Source organism: Vicugna pacos, chromosome 33 (assembly GCF_048564905.1).
Source record: "Vicugna pacos chromosome 33, VicPac4, whole genome shotgun sequence".
Lineage (NCBI taxonomy): Eukaryota > Metazoa > Chordata > Mammalia > Artiodactyla > Camelidae > Vicugna > Vicugna pacos.
In genome coordinates, this window is record NC_133019.1 from 13,249,616 (window position 1) to 13,265,736 (window position 16,121).

At 47.9% G+C, this 16,121-nt stretch overlaps 1 long non-coding RNA gene across 2 annotated transcripts; it reads right to left on the minus strand.

The window, feature by feature from the left end:
* Positions 1-215: 215 nt before the first annotated feature.
* LOC140691187 (uncharacterized) lies at positions 216-5,575 on the minus strand. Of its 2 annotated transcripts, none has more exons than XR_012066728.1 (3): positions 5,452-5,575; positions 1,040-1,133; positions 216-525 (listed from the first exon to the last, which is right to left on the minus strand). It is a non-coding gene; the product is annotated as an uncharacterized lncRNA (long non-coding RNA). The 2 variants fall into 2 exon arrangements; XR_012066729.1 differs by having other exon boundaries at positions 216-748.
* Positions 5,576-16,121: the final 10,546 nt, after the last annotated feature.

A 16,121-nucleotide genomic window follows, 5' to 3' on the forward strand; every position in this document is an offset into this window, starting at 1 on the left:
CAGGCGTTGTCCTCCAGGAGAGCTGGACTAGCACGCTGATTGGCTAGAGTTAATTCCCATGAGCGCTGCTAGAGTTGGGACAAACTCGATTTTAAGTTAAGTGGAAATATTTTTATTTGAGTTAATGTACATTGGATCTGGTAAACACACAGAGTATATTCCTACGTGCTCTGGAAATGGGCACTCCAATCAGCAAACAGATTAGTTTTAAGTGAAAAGACACTGGCAGACGCTTAAATTCATTGACTTGTTGAGAACGTCTAGATTTGGATACAAATGCGCTGGAACGCTAGATCGGTTTGGTGTCTCAGCCCATCCGCACGGAGAAGCTATTGATTTTAGTTGATATGCATTGATTCCCAGAAAACAGGACGGCTTTTGAAAATGAACTTCCAGTAATTTCAGGGAGAAGCTGGCGCGTTTGTCTCCACGCGAGGCTGACTTGTTTTGTTAAAACGTGTCTCTACGCCTCGAAGGAACGGAGCAGCAGACAAATATCTTCGGATGAATTAAAATGCATTGATTCTTGGAGGGAAATGATGGTCTCTGTTAAAAGCTTTTTGGAGATGTGAGCACGCAAGAGTTTGAATAAAGCCTTTGTTCGGCACCCCTTCCTCTCTGCCTTCTGCTTCTCCCCTAAACGGTGGCAGTTTTCAGAGCCCATCTGAAGTTGGAGGTGGTGGCGAGAGGAGGAGGGGACCTGTCGCATTGCCAATCCCTTGCAGCAAGTGAGAGCATGAAACCGCTCCTCTCCAGGGAAGAGAACATTGAAAGGGTTCAATGCGGTTGATCTCATAACAAGAGAGAGATGGATAAGATCAGGTACCCAGGTAGGGGCTGAGGGAAGGGGAAACAAAGTTTCCTTTGATAAAGAAAATAGCAATGGAAAGGCAGGGCCCAGGGGTCAGGTGCGGGATGCAGAAATGAGAGGGAGTGTGCAGTCTGGGTCCCTTGGTCAATGGCCTGTCTGTGCTGAAGGGGAAATGACTCAATGATAATGGTGGATGAGGTGCGGGAGTGAGTTATCTCACTGTCTTACCTTCTGAGTGAGTTGGACGTGAACCAGAGGCGTCATTTAGGCATTTCTCGCCCTCATTAATGAATAGCTCCCATGGCGTATGCAGACAGCACGGCTAGAAAAATGATTCCAGGAGACAGGAAGGAAGCAATTGGCCTGAAACTTATTTTTCATGTGTTGAAACCTCTCCTCCCCGGATCTTTCTGGATCAAAGCCACTCAGGACCACTTTGAGGGTTGATCATGGAGTTAACTCCTCATTAGCTACTCCTAGCTTCTCCTCACCCCCAGATACACACTGGGTGGCTGGTTAAATCCATTTGCCGGAGTAGGGGGGTGCTTGTTGACTGTGGGTGAGAGGATGTGGATCAGTTGTCCAGGTAACACTGCCCATGGCAGCTAAACCTCCACCAGTGACAGGAGGAAAGGCTGCTGGGAAAGACTTAGAGGAAGGTGATTGTGGTGCCTCCTCCTTTCACCTCTGGCCTCAGCTGTTGTGGTCCACATCTCCTTACCCTAGACAGTGATTCCCTCCCGCTTCACTTCCCTCTGTTCCTCTCCACTGCCTTCCAGTCATCCCTGCTCTGCTGTAGGAAGGGGATTGCTTAGTCTTGCAAGCATAGGATCAAAGCACTGGGAGGGATTTTATGAATTCTTCAGTCCAACACCATCTGATGCTTCATCCCCTGCTTCTACAGTATTCGATGCCAAATGCAGTCTCAGCTTGAATACCTCCAGCCATGGACCACACATCATCTCCCAGGAGTCTTTTGCAAATAGTTCTAGTCAATGCCTAGTGCCCCTGCCCCTTGCCTGCCAACACCAACCCCAAACCTAGATGAGCCGCAACTCTGTGGTCCTGTTTCTGTCCTCCGTGGTTGCACAGGAACAGTCTTGGTCTTCTCCCCCATGACTGTCTTTGGGCATTTGAAGAGAGTCGAGATGTCCCCACCGAGGCTTCCCTTCTCCAGACAAGACACATTAGGTTCTTTAGCTATTTTTCGTATGACATGGTTTTAGGTCCCTCCTCCACAAGCAGGACCAGCTACCTAATTTGTGTGGACCCCCAGGGTAAAGGCAAAATCTGGGGCCCTTTGTTCAATAATTATTGAGACTTTCAAGATGTTGATCGCAGACAGCATTAAACCAAGCTCAGGGTTGCATGCCCATGAAGACAGTCCCAACCTTATGGGACCTCTTTTCCCAGATTTCAGTCTGCAGTGTCTTTCTGAGTGATGCTTTAGGGCCAGACTGTCCAGGGCAGAAGCATAGTGACTGTCACTTTTTTTCTGGGTGTATTCTTCAGTGTTGTTGAAGCAGCAGATGATCACATTAGCCTTCTGGGCCATCAGGGCACACAGGTGCATCCCACCCAGCATGATGTCCGCTCTAATCTCGAGGCTGGATTCATCCCTATAGCAGCTGAGCCGTCTCTCTCCCACTCTTGGACAGTTGCAAGAATCCACACTAGTGAATTTTGCTTTGCCCATAAGATCAAATCCAGTGCTTAAACACCTGCATTGTCCTGTAGACAGTGTATTCATTCACTCATTCAATCCATAGAGAAACATTACCTGAGGGCCCACTATGTGCTAAGCACAGTGATAGGAGTCAGGATGTGATATTGAATAAAACCTAGCCCTGGCCTTAAAAAGCTTTAGTTTGGGAGAGAAAAGATATTTAAGCAATAAATATGCAAAAATGTACTGAATCCTGTAATAGAGATATATACAAGGGTGGATAAGATGGCAGATTATGTTGCCTGGGAAATCATGGAAGACTTCACAGAAGAGGTAGCATTTGAGATGGCTCTTGAAGGATTAGTAGAAGTTTGACACATGGGAAGGGAGGAGGGGAAACCCGATTTCTGATAGCCTGGTTTCCTTCCCATGAATTCCCAACTCATTTCTTTTGACCATTCTTTTGGGAGCAGGACCCAGGAGGTTGGCCCTGGTGGCTCCCCACAGATTTCCACAGCCTATTCCATCTCTGGGGCCTTTCAAGCAGACCCCCACTGCCTGGATGAGAAGACATTGCTGAAATTTTTTGCTGCAGTTTTAATTTCTTGACATCATCTGGGTGCGTTGGGGAAAAATGAGATCTAATAATGAATGATTACAACTCTCAAGTTAAGTCTAGTTGGTTGGCTAATCAATTTGGTTAAGTGAAAATCCATAGCAAATGAGTCGACCGCAGTATGACATTTCTCCATCCAATTTAAATTAAAATCACCAACCATAATAATTTCACAATTACTCAGGGAGGGCACACTGGAGACTTGACCCCCGGAGCAGAGAAATTGCAAATGCCTCAGAGTGGGCTGAGAGTGGGGTGATGAGAGAGTCGCTGGAGATGAACTCTGCCTGAACTGCTCAGCCTCGTCAGCATCGGAGGATGGGGGACAGCCGCAAAGGATGCTGATCAGCAGTTCCACGTTCGTGGGTGTCACCCTGCTTCTCCCTCCTGGGGCGGCAGGAGTTTCTATTCTCTTGACTAGGGCGCTTCCAACAGGACAGCAGATCCTTTCTTCTCCAGAGAAGATGGAGGGGGAAGAGGTAGGTGTTATTCTTTCCATTGCAAATGCACCCCAGTTTAGCCCACCAGTTCTTGGACAGTGGATGTCATTTCTCTTTATCTTAAGTTGAGGGTGCTAAGCACGTGTAACAGCTAATTAATAGGTTTTGGATCATAAGGGCGATCGTGACAGAGCAAAGGGAAGAATGATATTTTATCTAATATCATAAATGCGTATTTACTGAATGTCCCCTTTCTATAGGGACGATATCAGGCACCAGAGAGAGAGAGATGAATTGAATGTATCACCCACCTTCAAGGGTAGTGTACAGCCTCTCTTGTGTACCCTGAGAGATAAACACTTATTATTAACGCAAGGTGGAAGGTCATTGGCATTTAGGCAGTAATTTGAAGGCTAAGAATGATTTTGAATCAGTCAGGGGATTTCATGCAAAAATGTTGCATGCCAGTTATATGTAAACATTTAATTATAGTCTTACCTCAAGATGCTGCTGTGAGTTGAATGACGTGGCTGATGCTGCTAGTGGTCCGTCAGTCGTGTTTCTCTCCTTCTTCCACAGCAGTAGAACTCTCACATGTTAGGTGAGCAGGTGGCTGCCTAGAGTCAGAACTACATTTCCCAGCCTCCCTTGCTGCTGTGGCCACATGACTAAGGTCAGGCCAATGGGATGCAAGTAGAAGTAGTCCGTGTGGCTTCTAGGACGTGCCCTTATAGAGCGGGATCATGCTCTTATCCTCCCCTAATTCCATCCCCAGGTACAGTGGTTGGAACTGGAACAGTCATCTTGGAGCATAAAGTGACTTTGGAAGTCGAGGCCATGCAGGCAGAGCAACAAGATAGAAGGAACCTGGGTTTCGGACACTGTGATGTGCATTCTAGCCCTGGATTGCTCACCTCGGGTCTAAAACTAACATCTGTCTTATGGAAACCACTGTTATTTTGGGTTTACTGTCACTCCTAGCTGAGCCTAATTCTAATTAATCCAAATGAATTGTTGCCTATAAAGCACTTAGAACAGTGCTTAGTCCATAATAAAGGCTCAAGAACTGGTGGCTCGTATTAGTATTTCTGGTCCTTACTGTAAAGGAGGCAGAAGACAGAGACTCCATCCACTGAGCTGCAAGAGGCTTGTTTTATCCCGTGGGAGCTCTCAGCACAGATGCCTGGCATTTTGCATCATTGTCAAGCAGCTCTTCAGCCTCTCGTCCCACCGTCCACTCTTCGCACACTCACTATCCCCAACACCTCCCCCCTCCCCACACCTGACTTAAATCCTGCTGTCACCAGCTCTGCCATTACTTCTAGAGAGAAGCATCAGTGGCAGCCCAGGAGAAGTATGAGCAGGGAGTTGGGTCCTGTGGATCAATTTGTAATTTTTCTTGCGACAGCAGGAGGAGTGTAAGTGATGTGTTCACTAAATCCCCGGCAATGGAGGCAGCCTGGCTGTGTGTCTTGGCTTGAATTATTTATCACTGGGTGGGACCGGGGCCCTGGGAGGAGGGGAAACACTGGGTGAGTGTGAGTGCCCCCCAGCTTAGTCCATTACGGGGGTAGGGGGCAGTGGCAGGCTGACGATGCTGCTGGTTCTGAATACCTTGTAATGGGAGGGGGCAGGGCTGTCTGTCTAGGTGGGCAGAGGTGCTTTCCATTTCAGGGCAAGTGAGCATCAGAGAGTCACCTCTTTTCCTTGCTGGGGAGCTTAGTAGAAAAGGACTGAAATTATTGACTTAGAAATAATAAGTGACTCTTTGCCTAGTGTGGGTACTTATGTAGAAAATGTGTACATACATCTATATTCTGTCCCCTCGAGGGAAAGAAAGGACTGTGGGGGCCCCCCTGGCTAGAGGAGGTTGTGGTTATTAGATGGAGTGAGTTTGATAGACATCGCTAGTGCTCACCAGTATTTCCAAATCTCTTCTCTTTCCTGTTCACATGAACGAGTTAATCCGTATGGATGCGGCCATTTCGGGCCAGCGGAGTGTAACCAGGAATGGCGTGTGAGCATTTAAGAGTTGGTGTGCATTTTTCTCCACTTTCTTTCTCTTTCTCTTTGGAGAATCCTGAGATGATGATGTCACAATCTGGTGGAAACGACATCTGCCTGGGTCCCTGACCGTGTGGAGCAAAAAGCCCCATCTCAACAGTTCTGGGCATGTAGTTAAGTGAGAAATAAATTTGTTAAGTGATTGAGATTTTGGACTCGTTGGTAACTGCAGCACAGTCTAATCCATCCTGATGAATGATGCCAGAATCGAAGGGATGTGCAGATCCCTTAGCTTCACAAGAAGCCAGGGTTAGCAAATCAGAAATTGGAGTCCCAAGGGGTCACTAGACCTTTGTGCATGTGGCCTGGGCAGAGGAAGAGGCAATCACAAATGCTGATGCACAGAACTGGGGATGGCTGGGTCTGGGAGTGATACCAAGCGTGGCAGCATCAACTGATGAGATCTGAGAATGTACCTGGGACGGATGCCACTGTTCCTCTGACATTCTGCTGTGGCATAGATCATGGAGCATAGCTATGTTTAAGGTCCCCAAACCAGAGGAACAAGTCCAGAACACTCCTCACAACTTATGCGCTGAGCTGTGTTCCCTGTCCCCCAGATTCTTAGGTCGAATATGACTGTATTTAGAGGTAGGCCCTTTAGGGAGGTAATTAATGTTCAATAAGATCATACGGTGGGACCTTAATCCAATAAGAATGGTGTCCTTATAAGAAGAGAAAGGGACACCAGCACGCTCTCTCTGTCCACACGCACACAGAGAAGAGGCTATGCGAGGACACAGCAAGAAGGTGGCCGTCTGCAAGCCAGGAAGGGAGCCCTCACCAGAACCCAACCCTCATGGCATTTTGATCTTGGACTTCCAGCCTCCAGAACTATGAGAAATAGATTCCTGCTGCTTTAGCCTGCCAGTCTGTGGTCTTCTGTTAACAGCAGCCTGAGCTGACTAATGCAGACCTTGAACTAGGACCTGTTTTCTCACGTTCTCATCTCTACCCATCCCCAAGCTTTCCAGTGGGGATTTTTTTGTATGCAGTCAGTTTTTTTTTTTTTTAAGAAGAAAGAAGGGAATAATGAAAATGGTAACACCTCCCTGCACTTTTAACAAAATGCTTTTTTCCACAGTATAACACTGGGTTCCAATTACAGCTCCGTAAGATGGAGACAATTATCCTAGGCTTACAGGTTCTATTCATTTGCTCAGCAACATTCTGTGAGCATCTACTATGTGTCGGGGCAGGATGCTAAGTGTTGGGATGCAGAATTGAATAGTCCAGCTCCTGCTCTCAGGTAGCTGAGTGGATGGATGCTCCCAGGACAAGCTGCTCGTTCCATCTGACCGGGCTAGCAAGGATCCCATCCTGGTGGTTTAGCTCTGTGCCTGAGTTCAAAGAGGAGCACGGCAGGGACTCAGGCTGTAACAAATGCCGATGGACCCTTGGATTTCAGTGAAAGCTGTCTCCTCATTGTCCCTGGGAAACGGAAGTTCCCATCATGCCCAGGCAGCATGTCCAGCTATTGGTTGCCTGCATCTTGGTCAGTATCCACATTGTTTTTTACCAGCAGAATCTTTTTTTTTTGTTTTTAATTGAAGTATAGTTGATTTACAGTGTTGTGTTAGTTTTTGGTGTACAGCAAAGTGATTTAGTTATACATATATATATATATATATTCTTTTTCATATTGTTTTCCATTTTGGTTTACTACTGAATTTTAATATATCTTATGCTATACAGGAGGACCTTGTTGTTTATCTGTTTTACATATAGTAGTTTGTATCTGCTAATCCTGAACTCCTAATTTATCCTTCCCCCACCCTCTTTCCCCTTTGGTAATTATAAGTTTGTTTTCTCTGTCTGTGGTCTGTTTCTGTTTCATAAATAAGTTCATTTGTGTCATATTTTAGATTCCACATTTAAGTGATGTATGATATATGTCTTTCTCTGTCTGACTTATGGAAGAACCTTTACTTTGTTTAGATCTCCTGCACCTACGCAGCTCAGGGAAAGCTGGCTTCTCCCAGGTCTAGAGGGTGAATCATGTAGGCAGCCAGGCAATCACATTCAATCTAATCTCCTTGCAGTTCTAACCAATGAGATACAATCGAGCCTGCAGGGGTTCTGGAATTTCTCACCCTAAAATGAGCACAAAAGAGGGAGCTTCCATTTTTTTTTGAGTGGTATTATTATGTGAGGGCAGGATGCTGAGAGCTGCTGCAGCAATGTTATGACCATGAGGAGGCCAGCCTCCAACATGCTGAGCATGGCAGAGCAGAGAGAGGGAGAGAAATGGCTCTCAATGTTGAGCAACTGAATTAACGGTACTTCTTATTCTATCAGATGATACATATTCTCATTGTCAAGCTCTGCGGGGTTGGGCATCTTATTACTTGCAGCTAGAAGCTTCCTAACTCATGCGGGCAGAAACCACCAACCAGCATGTGTGCACTGAGTTGCTACTGCCTCTAACACTGACTCAGTGTGTGACTTTGGGCAGGTCTCATTACCTTTCTGGGCCTCAGTTTTTTCATCTGTGAAGAGGGTGGGGATAAGGGCTCATTCCAGATCTAACCTTTCCAATATTACTCTGAGCTCAGCACTGGGATGGGCACCCCGGTGGGGGCGGGGGTGCAAAGAAGGCTCAGAAGAGCTGGTCCGAATCAGAGAGAAAGCCGTGGGTGGCAGGGCTGGTGGAGGGGAAGGGGACGAACAGGAAGCAGGTTCTCCCTCTCACCATTTGCAGGAAGGAACGTGTGTGCAAGAAGGAGCCAGTGGAGAATGGCAGAGTGTGCTGCCTGCCACGGGAAGTGCCTGGGGGACACACGGTCCCCTCTTGCCACTCACTAACACCTCTCTGACCCGAGTCGGCTGCACACGGTTTGCTCCCAGCCCTTTGTGCCCTCTGTGCCCCACACCTCTACTTGGCGGGATCAGCTCTTTCTGCAGAGGCTGGGGTGCGGCAGACCTTGCTGGTTTGGTTTCCCAAACTGAGGGGAGGAGTGGGGATGAGAGACTATGACAGGCTGGGTTTCTACCACGTGGATCAGAAGTGCCAGGCGCCCTGGGAAAAGCAGAGGCGGCTTCCACCCAAGACCTCAGTGCTCTGCACCTGACAGATGTCACCACCACGGGTCATCCTCATGGAGATGCTGGAAGGGAGGTATTTGCTGTGACCATATTTTACAGAAAACAGGTGCAGCAAGGTGAGAGGTCTTGATGGAAAGCACACTGCTGATAAGGCATGGAGCTGAGACCCAAGCTTAGGTCTGTCTGATGTCATCCCTGCTTCTGGCCTGGGAGTGAGGCCTTGGACCTCTGGGGCCCACCTCCTCCTCTGGCCTGCTCGCCTAGCCCTCAGCCCCGGACTCTCAGTCCTCTTCCTGCCTCTCTGGGCTCTCTCCCCCCTGACGGGGGTCTTCCTCTTCCGTCCCTGCCTCTTTCGGTGAAATCTCATATCTGTTCTCCTGCAGGCAGGGCCAGCGCCACAGTTACCTTGGCTTTTAGGTCTCCTGTGACAGGTGCCCGCCCCCCTTGCACACTCCCCCATCTCCAGGCCAAACAAAATAAAACCTAACAAACAAAACCTCTTTTCATTATACTTACAGGGCTTGATCGTCATTTACTTTCCCCCTCAATGTACATCAAATATAATTGAGCACTTACTATGTGCAGTTATTGTCAGGTAACAAAAGAATCAAGAGTGAAACTGAATAGACATGGTACCAGGCCTCACAGAGTTACGGTCAAGTGCACTGCAATATAAGAGCATCGAATCCCACTCTCTCTGTATATAGCGCATGGTATGTATGTCTGTGTAGCCCAGGATGTCTGTAGATACCCTCAGATCTCTGTAGATATCCTCAGTGCTGTGCTATCGGCAACATGAAACCAGTTCTTAGAGTGCCCGGGACAATGTCTACCATTAGTAGATGCTTCATGGAATAAATAAATTAATGAAGTGGGTAAAGGGCCATGAAGCACCAGGTGAGTAAAGAACTACATTTTAAGGAGGTCGGGCAGCCTGCCTTCTGTTGCTGCCTCCTCTGAAGATGCAAAATTGTCTAATAAATGATTTTCCAGCCAGGAACCCTGGAGAGGGCGACTGACACGGCTAAGGCCTGAGGCCAGCACCCAGCCCAAGCCCACGTTGGGAGGATGCATTATGAATGCAAGGTGTAGGAAATCGAAATTATTAAACTCACAGATAGGGACAGAAACGCCTTTGTGTGGCTGCAGAGTTGGGAAATTATGCTGAAGCAATGCATTGCAAATCAGCCGGAGCCAGGCAGAGAGGGGCTTTTATTCTCCGGGTCCCGAAGTTCCTTCGGCAGCTTTTGTGTACAGCCGCGGAGGCCCTTCTGGGAGAAGAGAGAAGCTGGTAATTTCGTGGCTGATTGGCAGACTGTCCAGAGCCAATGAAGATACTTGTTTTCTTGCTGAAGTGCTCATACACCCAAATCTCAGCTCCTTAATTTTGTCTTTCAGTCTCTTCTTGTGATCCCCGCCCCCCTTTCCATCATGGACAGAAATGACACCTGGGCTGCCTTCCCTCATTCATGGCTTAGTGTGGGCCCAGTAGGGAAAGGAGTCCCCATCCTGGCGACCCATGAGGACAGAGGACGTTTGCCCAGAGTATCTGGCCTTTTCTCCAGGCGTCCAGTTTGCTTTGGCACAATTGACAAGAGATTAACCCTGCCACTCTGGTGCCCTGGGTAAGATAGATATTTATGCTCCCACAAATCCATCCAACATGCTTGCAGCATTGGACAGTGTTTGCCCATTTTTAATGATGAGGATAGGTAGCTTGTCTAAGGTTTCAGAGTTAGGAAATTTTCGTGGCATTGGGATTTTTTTTTTAACTTTTTTAAAAAAATTGAGGTACAGTCAGTTACAATGTGTCAATTTCTAGTGTACAGCACAATGTCCCAGTCATGCATGTACATACATGTATTCGTTTTCATATTCTTTTTCATTAAAGATACTGATATATTTACAAGATATTGAATATAGTTCCCTGTGCTATACAGCAGAAACTTTTTTTAAAATCTATTTTGATATATAGTGGCCAACATTTACAAATCTCAAACTTCCAAATTTATCCCTTCCAACCCCCTTTCCCTGGTAACTATAAGATTGTTTACTATGTCTGCGAATCTGTTTCTGTTTTGTAGATGAGTTCCTAGTGTCCTTTTTTCCTTTTTTTTTTAGATTCCACATATGAGTGATATCATATGGTATTTTTCTTTCTCTTTCTGGCTTCCTTCACTTAGAGTGATGATCTCTAGGTCCATCTCTGTTGCTGCAAATGGCATTATTTTGTTCTTTTTTATGGCTGAGTAGTATTCCTCTGTATAAATATACCACAACTTCTTTATCCAGTCATCTGTCAATGGCACTGGGATTTGTAGTCAGGTTTGCCCAATTCTGAAGTCTGTGGCCTTGGGTCTCTTGAGTGCCCCTGGAGGTGTCTCACTGTAATAGTATTCATGGCAACCCTGCTGAATAAAGATGCCCTCACTGGTACAATGGGGACTCTTGAACTGGGTTCTCCTACTGGTCAATCCTATGTCACAGGAACATCTTGAATTTTTAACAGAAGTATTTGCTTTGGAAATTGAATGACCCTTTGAAACAATGTAATTCACTCCTTTTCTCATCTGGACTCATTCTACAGATCACAAAGCTTAGGCCCACAGAATTTAAGGACTGGTCCAAGGTCACAGCCAAATCTAATGGCAGACCCAGAACAGGAGCCTGTACCCCCACTCTCAGTCCAGTGTTCTGTCCACTTTATCTGCAGTATCAAGTAGGACTAGGTTTGCCTAAAACAGGATGCCCTCCCCACCAAACAGCAACCTCACTCCCTGATATAAAATGAATCAGAAACAAACAAATCAGATGTAAAAATGAATCCAAAGACGGTACGGCAGATCCACAGCGTTAGGGGCTGAGACTTCCTCTATCTTGTCACTTTGCCGCTTTGTGGCTTCTTTCCTAAGTTCACCTCGTGGTCCAAGATGGCTCCTGGAGCTCCAGCCCTCACATCCAGCATCTGGAAGGAGGTGGCTCTTCCCTTTCAGGAGACTTTCTGGAACTTTCACACAGTACTTCTATCTCACTGGCCAGTATTTAGTCAATGGCCGCCCTAGTTTAATGAGAGGCTGGGAAATGTCACCTTTTAGCTGGGTGCCTAGTAAAAAAAAATCAGAATAACTTCCTGTATTCCTAAGGAAGCGGGGGGAACAGCTACTGGGGAGCAGCTAGCAGGTTTTACTGCAGCACCTTAGTCTCTAAACTGGCTGCTGACCCCATACTTCGTGGTCTGCAGCTCTAGGAATCCCAGCTGAGAGGGAGCTGAGCCAGCAGCTCTGGACTGGCGGAGAAACGAGGTGCTGTTTTTTTATTTTTTTTTCTTCCTCTTCAGGTAAAGGCAAGGCACTTAGTTCTGGGAAGAGATTGCATCATGGGGCTTTTTAATATAATGCCACCGAGCCTAGTGTTTTTGGTACTAATCTATTTTGTTTAACTTCAAAGACAACACTGATACTGCTTTGGTACCTTCCTGGATTTTGTAAAACACGAGGGTAGAGGTTTAGGATAAGGGAAGATGGGATGCATGTGAGCGTGTCAATGTACAAACACGTATTTTTCGAGGGGAAGGAAAGCTCCCCTCCCATGGGACCTGGTACTTTTCCAGTCGTGTCCCGGGCTGAAAAAGCATGAAATATTGATTTTGCTCATGTGCTGATTCTTCAAGTCATGTGGAGTTAGGGCTGCTGCTTTGAATGCCTAGAGGCAGTTAGGGGCTCCGAATGAGACGGACAGAATAATGCAGCCTAGAGATGGATGGTTGAGCCCAACCACCTGCTTTTATAGACAAAAATCCCAAAGCTCAGAGATGTTTCAGGTTTGCCCCAAATTTACAGAGCTGGGACCAGAATCCCACCTTTCTGGCTCGTAGACTAAGGTGGTTTTGCCCTTCTGAAATACGGATGCATATTTTATATCATCCTCCAGCCATTTCATGTGTGTTACTATTGTCTCTCCAACTAAAGACCCCTACTATGTACAAAGCACTGTGCAAGGCTTTGGTGTGAGGAGGATAAAAAGATGAAGAAAACAGAACTTTCAAAGAACTTGCTGTCTAATGGGAAACACAGATGCAACAAAAACTTACCGGAAGGCAAGACAGAAGGTGCTGAGGGAGACAGAGGCACTAGTGATGGCTGCTGCGGAAGCACTGGGGCGGGGGCTTGCGGAAGAGCTCATGTGGGGGTCCTTGAAAAAGAGAGGGGTTGAGGGAAGAGGCAAGTTAGAGCAGATGAAGGGCACAGACAGAGCCTGAAAGTCCCAACACTGGTGAATACCTCTCTGCCCCGGGCACCCGCACTGGGATTTGGAGGGCTCGACAGAGGACCCAAGAAAGGAAAGCCTAGAAGAGCCTCCTCTGCCTCCGGGCGAGAACGCTGGTCCCACTAACTTGCTGGGCAGTGTTCCTGGTCCTGTCTGGCCATTAAAGTGCCTGAAGTTAACCCAGCCTGGGTGCCTGGGTCTTTACCAAGAACAGAATCTCTAGGGGTGGCTCTCAGGTGTCTGTTTCCTTGAGGATTCCTGGCTGATTCTGATGTAAAGTGGGACACAGGTCAGTGAAGCCCCGACAGGGGTGATGGGAGGAGGTGTGGGGTGTTATCAGCTGAGCTCCACAGCAGAACCCCCAAGAGGAGGTGGCCAGGTAGGAGGACTGAGCCACCAGGTCCCAGGCTGCACTGGGCTCAGTCCCCGCCGCGCCGATGGGGAGACAGGGACCCAGAGCCGCGGGGAGCTTTGTCCGGGCCTGCCCCGCAGCTTGTTACAGCAGCACCAAGGTTTGTCCCCTCACCTCCCAGCCCCGTCCAGAGCCACTTTCACCCTCCATGTCACCCGCTCTGCCATTGCTCAGTCCACGCTGGAGCCCTTCAAGGGGGACAATGAGAACAGGACTGTGTGGCTGCAGGCACGTCTCTTCATTTGTGTGCAGGGGGAGGCCTGGCTGTTTCCAAGAGTGTTAATTAGGAAGTTGCCTGGTTCTCATTTTTGCTTGTCTTTCTTCTTGCTTCTGTGGTGTGCGTGCAGGGCCGGGACTTCAGAGAAATGGCTGGTTATGGTGGTGATGGTGGGGGTAGAGGTTATTACTCGGTCATCTGTGTTGGGTCCGGGGCTGGGGACAAGAAGGTAATGGGGTGAAGGTTGGTGGGAGGAACTGAGGAGGATCCCATCACTGGGAGCTGGCTGAATGTGGCAACAGGTGCCCCAGGGTTAAAGGAAGAGCCAGCAGCTGCCCCTGATCTGCCGTTGGTTTATTCATTGTCTTACTTGGGGCGGGGGGCGTGGAGTCCTGGCTAGCTCTATTTCTCTGCTTACACACTTTTACGAGCCCTCATACTCCTTCCTGGAAATCCTTTCACCAGTATCTTGTTGCAATAATTTGTTCAATGTCTGTATCTTCTGACAAATGGGGGTCTCCTTGAGGGTCTGGTTTGCTCCCCGCATGCCTTCGGTGCCTCGCCCAGAGCTGGGCGAGCAGCGGGGACTTAACAAACATCTGTAGATGGTGCAAAGGGCTGGCCCACTCCGTTGGACCTTCGAGAGGCAGATTCTTGCCTGATTCGGTCCCTGATTCTCTGTGGGATCGTGAGCAAGTCGTTGTCTCTCTGTGCCTTGTGTTTCCCCAACAACAACGTGTGAACAAACATAAGCTGCAAAGAGCATCGAAAATCTGTTTCTCGGTCTCCACAGCTTATCGGAAGGGGCAGTTGACCGAGTGTCGGCTGCCCTGGCACTAGTTCTAGATCCGCCCCTTACTAGGACCCCCGTCACTGAACAACCTCATGCCTCGAGGTGGGGGGATCGATCCGCAGGGCAGGGGTAGGCTCTCCTGGACTTGCCATACACTTGGATGGTTTCAGTTATTCAGGGGCTGGCCCCCATGAGTTTCAACTAAGAACCAAACAAAAAGTCTGTTGAAGAGAGATTTAAGGCGTCAGCCAGAACTTACCAAGTTAGCACAGATAGACCGTGGCTAACGGGGGTCAAGGGAGGAAGCGGTACGGCTCTAAGGAAGTAGGGTGACTAACTTACTGGGGGCCTGGGCAGAGCTGGTATTGCCTGGATAAAGGGTCTGGATTAGAGGTCCCAGGAAGGCTTTGTCTATCATCAAGGCCAATAGCTGGATGAGTTTGGGGACCAAGACTTCGGCTCCTTTGCTGATTTCCCTGAGCTCTGGGTCACAGTGTTTGCTTGGCTGCAGATTTCCAGCGAGCACCTGCTGAAAGCCATTGTCTTGAGAGAGGCTCCAGAAGGATCCAGGAGCTTTGGGGAAGAGCCTGCCAGGCCAGTAGCTTGCTCTTCTCCTTCCTGCAGGGCCCCCAGGTCCTCACTAACAGAGGGCTCAAGGACCCAGGTGTCCCCTCTCTGCCCCTGTGCAGTGTGGGGCTTATGCCTCTCGGCTCTTGCGTGGCTCGCTCGGGAGGGACCCAGCCCCAATCATCTCAGCTCCAAGAGAGAAAAGGAAGAACATCTGTTAACACAAATGCTTTTCTAATTTCTTTTTAAATCTCACTCAGCATCTGCGTTAAACAAGGCTGATCGGCTTGTACAATATTTAATTTTGGAACCATTTCAAAAGGCGCTTGTAAGAGGGGAGCAGTGGGGAGAGCAACAGCCTCCTAAATCTTTAATAGCGTGCCGGTGAGGAGCTTCCGCCGGCCCGTCCTAATCACATGGAGGAGAATAAGCAGAGACAGAATTTCTTAATAACAAATACCTTTGCAGCACCTCATTAAATCACTGCATTTCAGAGACACAGCAGGACACTTGGGTGAATAAATAGTGCAATCTCCCAGTCTGAAGGATTTTCACATCTGAGTTATTTCTCTTGCATATGATCAGTTCCTTTTTTCTTTCTCTCTCTCTTTTAAAAAATTTTTTTTTTATTTCCACAATGATTTTAGCTGATGGGTTCCATTAACGAAGACATTAAAGGGCAAAGTTGAAAAAGCACCTCTTTCCCCTCCACCTGCCCCATCCCCTGCTCTCCTCTCACCCTGTAACCACAGAGCAGTATTTCGTTTTTTGTTTTTTGTTTTTGTTTTGTTTTTTTGCAGTTTAACAAATGTCACTGCCGAAAGAGGGATGAGAGAAGGAGGGGGAGGGGAGAATGGTGCTGGTTGATGTGAAACAAAGCACTCCCTGGCTGGGCATTCATGAGGATGCAGATGCTGACAAATGGAGCCTGGGAAGGGGAGGCAGGCAGGGATGTGGACGTGTTTCCGGGGCTCAGGCCCACCTGTGGATGTGGGTCCCTTTCTACGCTTGGCCACACCCATTCTCCAGTGGGACCTGCAACAGGACAAGAGAACTGACAAAAGCCATCTGTGTTCAGTTGCACTTAAATATTTATTGAGCACCTACTGTGTGCCAGACCTTCTACTAGAAGCTTAGTGTCCATGCTGTCATTACAAAATATAAGCCAAAGAGGGCTCTCCCCACATTCTCTTACTACAGTTTAATCAATCAATCCATTGAGCA